The sequence below is a fragment of the Micromys minutus genome (assembly GCF_963924665.1).
Source record: "Micromys minutus genome assembly, chromosome: 1".
In the NCBI taxonomy this organism is placed as follows: Eukaryota; Metazoa; Chordata; class Mammalia; order Rodentia; family Muridae; genus Micromys; species Micromys minutus.
In genome coordinates, this window is record NC_137969.1 from 255947293 (window position 1) to 255953586 (window position 6294).

General features: G+C 44.9%; 1 pseudogene across 1 annotated transcript; it reads right to left on the reverse strand.

Annotated features, from left to right (window-relative positions):
- Positions 1 to 3742: 3742 nt before the first annotated feature.
- LOC308426776 (pyruvate kinase PKM-like) lies at positions 3743 to 5290 on the reverse strand (annotated as a pseudogene). The gene has a single exon. The product of its transcript is annotated as a pyruvate kinase PKM-like (transcript).
- Between the last annotated feature and the right edge of the window lie 1004 nt (positions 5291 to 6294).

Below are 6294 nucleotides of genomic sequence, written 5' to 3' on the forward strand. Positions count from 1 at the left end.
AATAGAATATCCAGAAATGAGCCCTCATGTATATGGTCACCTGATTTTTGACAAAGGAGCAGTAAAAATTCAATGGAAAAAGGACAGCCTATTCAACAATTGGTGCTGGTCCAACTGGCACTCAAATGCAAAAGAATGAAAATAGACCCTTTCTTATCTTCTTGTACAAAGCTCAACTGTAAGTGGATCAAAGATCTCCACATTAAACCAGTTACACTGAAACTATTAGATAAGAAATTAGGGAAAACCTTCGAACACATAGGCATAGGAGAAAATTTCCTGAACAAAACACCAATGGCTCAAGCTCTAAGGTCAAAGATTAACAAATGGGACTTAATGAGATTGCAAAGTTTCTGTAAGACTAAGAACATTGTCAAGAAAACAAAACGGCAACCAACAGAATGGGAAATGATCTTTACCAACACCACATCAGATAGAGGCCTAATATCAAAGGTATACAAGGAACTCAAGAAGCTAGACACTAGAGAATCAAATAACCCTATTAAAAAATGGGGTACAGAGCTAAATAAAATGTTCTCAGTTTAGGAAAAACGAATGGCCGAGAAACATCTGAGGAAGTGCTCAACATCCTTAGCCATCAGGGAAATGCAAATCAAAACAACCCTGAGATTCCACCTCACACCAGTCAGATTGGCCAAAATTAAAAACTCAGATGACAGCAGATGCTGGCGAGGCTGCGGAGAAAGAGGAACACTTCTCCACTGTTGGTGGGGTTGCAAACTAATACAACCACTCTGGAAATCTGTCTGGCGATACCTCAGAAAATTGGATATAGTACTACCTGAAGACCCAGCTATTCCACTTCTGGGCATATACCCCAAGACACTTTAAAATACAACAAAGATATATGCAGCACAATGTTCATAGCAGCTCTATTTATAATAGCCAGAAGCTGGAAAGAACCCAGATGTCCTTCAGAAGATGAATGGATACAAAAATTGTGGTACATTTACACAATGGAATACTACTGAGCCACCAGAATCAATGACTTAACAAAATTCTTAAGAAAATGGCTGCATCTAGAGAATATCATCCTGAGTGAGATAACCCAGTCACAAAAGAACAGACATAATATGCAGTCACTGATATTGGGATGCTAACCCCAGAGGCTTGCACTTCCCCAGAAACAACTCACAGACTGTATGAAGTCCAAGAAATAAAGAAAACAAAACAAAAAAAATATTTATAAAAGAAGACGTTGACTATTTCCATGTAGCATTTTTTTTTTGCATGTATTTTACGCTCATTGTAACTATTAGGTTTTCAATGCATACTTTCAAGCCTTTGAAAAAATTAAGTACTGACTAAAAATATATATTCACATAGTTTTATGTAAAAATTATTTTAATATCTGAAAAAACAGTACTGACAAAAATGTATAATTTTAAGCACAAAATGTTTAAAATCTGTACATTTATCTTTGTTTTGTAAAATAAAGTCATTTTAAAAAATAAAAAAAGAAATGAGTTTTTCAAGGACACTAAATTTATGAGATAAATAAATTTCTCACTGATATTAAACCTTTGAAATTTATTTTTAGTTCACTTGTTTAATATTGTATGTATTTAAATTTTAGATGCTATTTCATTTGCCCCCAATCCAAATCCCTCTTTCTCTCTAATTGCCTCCATGAATGTCTTACAACTCCCAATTACCCTACACCACCTCAGTGCCTTGACATTCCCCTACTCTGTCCAAATAAGTCTTCACTGGACCAAAGGCCTCTTCTTCCATTGATGCCAGACAATGATATTCTCTGCTGCCTATGCACCTGGAGTCATATGTGTTTCCATTCATACTAACTGGTTGTTATTTTAGGCGCTGGGAGCTGAGTTTGCTTTGGTTGGTTGACAGTTTTGTGCATTCAATGGGGTTGCTAACCCTTTCAGCTCCTTCAGTCATTTCTCTAGTGTCTTCATTGGGGTCCCTGTGTTCAGTCCAATGGTTAGCTGTAAGTATCCTTCATCTGGGTGCTTGGGTCTGAAAGAGTCTGAACCTCCAAATACAGCCATATACAGGCTGTACCAAGGCCTTCCCATCCACATGCAGTACATGAGCAGCATGGTCTTCCTATGGATTCAGAACAAGTTTTATGGCTGTTATCCCCAAAGTTGTTGACTGTATGTGTGGTGTGTTCTTTTAACTTGTCTTCCTTGTGTGGTCACAATGGTAGAGAAAGTACCTGACCTTTCAGAGACTTAAAGTATGCATGTAAGGAGTGATATAGAGAGGGCACTTGGCTGGCAGTTGGTAAGGGAAGGAGGGAAAGGGAGAGGATTGTGGAAGGGAATAAACTTTAGGGGGTTAGTCAGTAGGTTGTGAATAAATAAAATAAAAACAAAAGGGAAAAGGTGATACTTCAGTGCTTTCCCCAGTGCACTTTTCTAGGGCCCCAAAATTAAGTTTTGTTCTGTCAGTAGGATTGACCCAGTAAATCACGCATTCATGTCACTTGACCTCTCTATGCTACCACCTTAACTGAAGATCTTAGTACCAGAGTTTCTTTTGGTACAGCAGGAGTCCTGTGCCATAGTTTTTTCCTGGAAAAATTTTCACCTGCACTTAAGTAAACACTTTGATCCTTGGTAGGTCTGCATGCCCCCTGTTGGTACAGAGGTGCTTTACAAAAAGTTTTATGTCTGTGCTCACAATAAAGTGTCTGCACTTTGTCTCTTGCACTGTAATATGAGGCTGTGTCCTCAGTAGTCATAAATTTCAACTTCAGTAATAACTGGTACTTGGTTGTATCTCTAGTGATGGAGATTTGACTTTTGAGAGATGGATTGTAGTCAGGGCTACCACCAGAGCTTATGTATCCCATCCATTCCATTATTTCCTGGGGACTTCTAGATCCTGTTCCAGGTATAACCACTACTGGTAATGGAGTATCCAGTGACAGAACAGGTGAGGGACAGTGACTGAGAAGGTTTCACAAGGCAGGTCCTGATTCCCGAAGCTCCACCTGAGACAGGATGCCTACAGACAACAGAGGCGATTCTCTTACTCAAGCAGTAACCACCCCCCCCCAAAAAAAAAAACCCTCAGGGTAACATTTATAGAAGGGCAACACTTACCTGGAAAAACTGTTAACAGGCACAATGGATTTAATAGTACCATATTTTAGGTTGCACCCTCTTTGCTTCAGAGATCAGCATCCAATGAGAAGTATGTGAGTAGGCACAGCCTAGGAGGAGATTTAAGTTAGAGCTAGAAGAAACATTTGCATGTGGGAGCCAGCCTCACCTCCTTAATTGGGAAAGGTGCAGAGCACACTGTCTGCAGTGACAGCAATGGAGAGCACAAGGAGGAGGAGAGGGGAAGACAAAGCTGTTGGGAATACAAGTCAGGGACAGGGCCAAGTCACCTACATGGAATCCTGGGCCCCATTCCCTCAGCCCCTACTGATGCCTCCTGACTCCAGGCTTGGTCTGGAAATCCTCTGGACAACTTTCTACAGGAGCACAGTCCACAGAGATGCTCCTGTCCTTCTGTGATATTCAGAGGGTTTCAACCTGCGTTCCTCCTTCACCTCTGGCGTAGGTAGAGCCATGAGAAACAGCTTGACTCTATTGCATGTTTCAGAGGCATTAACTTCTCCTGGGGTCCAGGCCCACCAGCACCACATCATGGCTCAGAGTGAGCACTACAAGCATTGCTGCCCTAATGGAGAGGATAAGGGAGGGGGAGGGACAGGGGCTAGAAGAGGGGCTCCAGAGGATCCTCAAGGTACAGGCAGTACACACATGGTGTCGGTGAAGCCCGAGTCAGAGCGCCACCCGGTTAGCACAATGACATCTCCCTGCTTGAAGAAGCTTCAGGCCTTGCCAACATCCATGGCCAAGTTTACACGGAGGTCAACATCCTCAGCCCAGGCGTCCTGTACAGCATCCTTACACAGCACAGGGAAGATGCCGCGGTACAGATGGGCCTGGCTAGCCATCTGGGGATTGCACGTCACAGCAATGATAGGGGCACGAGGGCGGTACCTGGACCCTTTGTGAGCACTCCTGCCAGACTTGGTGAGCAAAATAATGGTCCCACTGCAGCACTTGAAGGAAGCCTCCACAGTGCCCATGGCAGCAGCTTCTGTGGGGTCACAGTAATGGGTGCCAGGTGGCAGAGTTCCTAGAATAACTGCAGGTGGTAGATGGCAGCCTCTGCCTCTCTCTCAATCTGGTGCTGCATGTGAACAGCCTTCAGAGCATAGTCCCCTTTGGCTGTCTGTCCAGACAGCATGATGTAGTCTGTTCCATCTAGGACTGCATTGGCCACATCTCTGCCTTCAGCACAGATGGGGCGTGGATTCACGATCATGCTCTCCAGCATCTGTGTGGCACAGATGACAGGCTTCCCAGCTCAGTTGCATCGTCCTATCATCATCTTCTGAGCCAGGAAGACCTTCTCTGCGGGAATCTCAATGCCCAGGTCACCTCGAGCCACCATGATCCCATCACTCGCCAGTAAAATCTCATTAAACCTGCAAACACCTTCATGGTTCTCGATTTTACTGATGATCTTGATGTTCTTGCCCTTCTCTCCCAGGACCTTCCGAACTTCGTGCACGTAGGCTGCCTTGCAGATGAAAGATGCAGACACCATGTCCACATCCTGCTCCACCCCAAACTTCAGGTCCTGGATGTCCTTTTCCTACACGGCGGAGAGGTCCACGGCAGCTCCAGGCAGATTCACACACTTCTTGCTGCTCAGGGAGCCACCATTCTCCACCCCTGTCACCAGGTAGTCAGCATCTTTCTCCTGCACATGCAGCAAGATGAGTCCTTCATCCACGTAGATCTTGCTGCCCATCCACAGGATGTTCTCGTCACACTTCTCCGTGTAGGATGATCTTCAGAGTGGCTCCCTTCTTCAGCTCCACCTCTGCATTGCTGGTGCCCTTGTTGTGTCCAGTCCGGATCTCAGGCCCCATCGTGTCCAGAGCCACCACAACGGGACGTTAGAGGATGGGATCAGATGCAAAGCTGTCGGTGGCTGCACGGACATTCTTGATGGTCTCTGCATGGGACTCATGGGTTCCATGAGAGAGATTCAGCCGAGCCACATTTATTCCAGACTAAATCATCTCCATCAGCATCTCCAGAGACCAGGAAGCAGGGCCAATGGTACAAATGATGCCAGGGTTGCGGGCTGTGACAGGTGTGGAGTCAATGTCAAGGCGGCACATGTGTTCCAGGAAGTTGTCAGCCATGGCTGCATGGAGCTGCTGGGTCTGAATGAAGGCAGTCCCTTCTTCACTGTGTGGCTTCGGCATGGATCCTGAGATTTTCGGGCGTACTTCAGATTCCGTTGGAATACCTAAAGTGGACGTCTGTACAGTTAGGACACTTTGCTGCTGTACAGTAAATGTCTTTAATCCATGGACTTTCTCTTTTCATAGGAATCAGCGATGGGGAGCAGTGGAGAAACAATTCACCTACAAAGATGCTCTCTAATGTCCATAGAAGGCTTCTCTGTGCCCCAAGCTGTGGCTTCAACCAAAAACAAACCAGTAAGGAACTGCCTGCAAGATTAGGACTCCCTATTGTGGGATGAGCCAGAACTCCTCTCTTACACTTCAGCCTCAGGGTAGATCCTCAGGCACCATACTCTGATTCATCTCTTCCAGGGCATCAAGCAGTGTTTGGGTAAAGAGGAGACCTGAGTGCCAATGACCCTGGCCTTTTTCCAGGCCCTGAGAACCGTGAGCCATCACTGGCTGACCATCCCATATCTCACCCCCTGGCTCCTCACCCCTGAAGCTGTGCTCTGCAGCTCCTCACAGCCCCACACCCTCCCTACAAATGTGTGGGACATGCTGGACCAAACTTCCTGCTTACTGCCAACCCTAGCAGTAGTGCCCAGCGGGGGAGCAGACACAGGTCCCCACAATTAACCCAACAACTTCTTAGGGAGGAATGGGAAAGGGAAGCCTTGAAGTGGGGCAGTGATAGTGAAATAATGTTAATAATAAAATTATATTAATAATATAAATGTTGATAGAGTTCAGAATTTTGCACTGGAAATTCTTCCCAGATCCTGATAATTAAGACTTCTTTTTTTTTCTGTCAGTAGTATTAACACCATGGATAATCCTTTGCTGACACCTGGCCTCTGTCTCCCACCAGCATGACACCAAAACAGCAATGTTTCCCCTTCAGATGTTACCTTTAAGAAAGATACAAAGAAGAATGTGGTGTGCCTCTCAGACTCCATGCATGTTTGCCTTTACTGTATTTCCCAAAACTCTATTATTTCACTGGTTAACAGAATTTATGT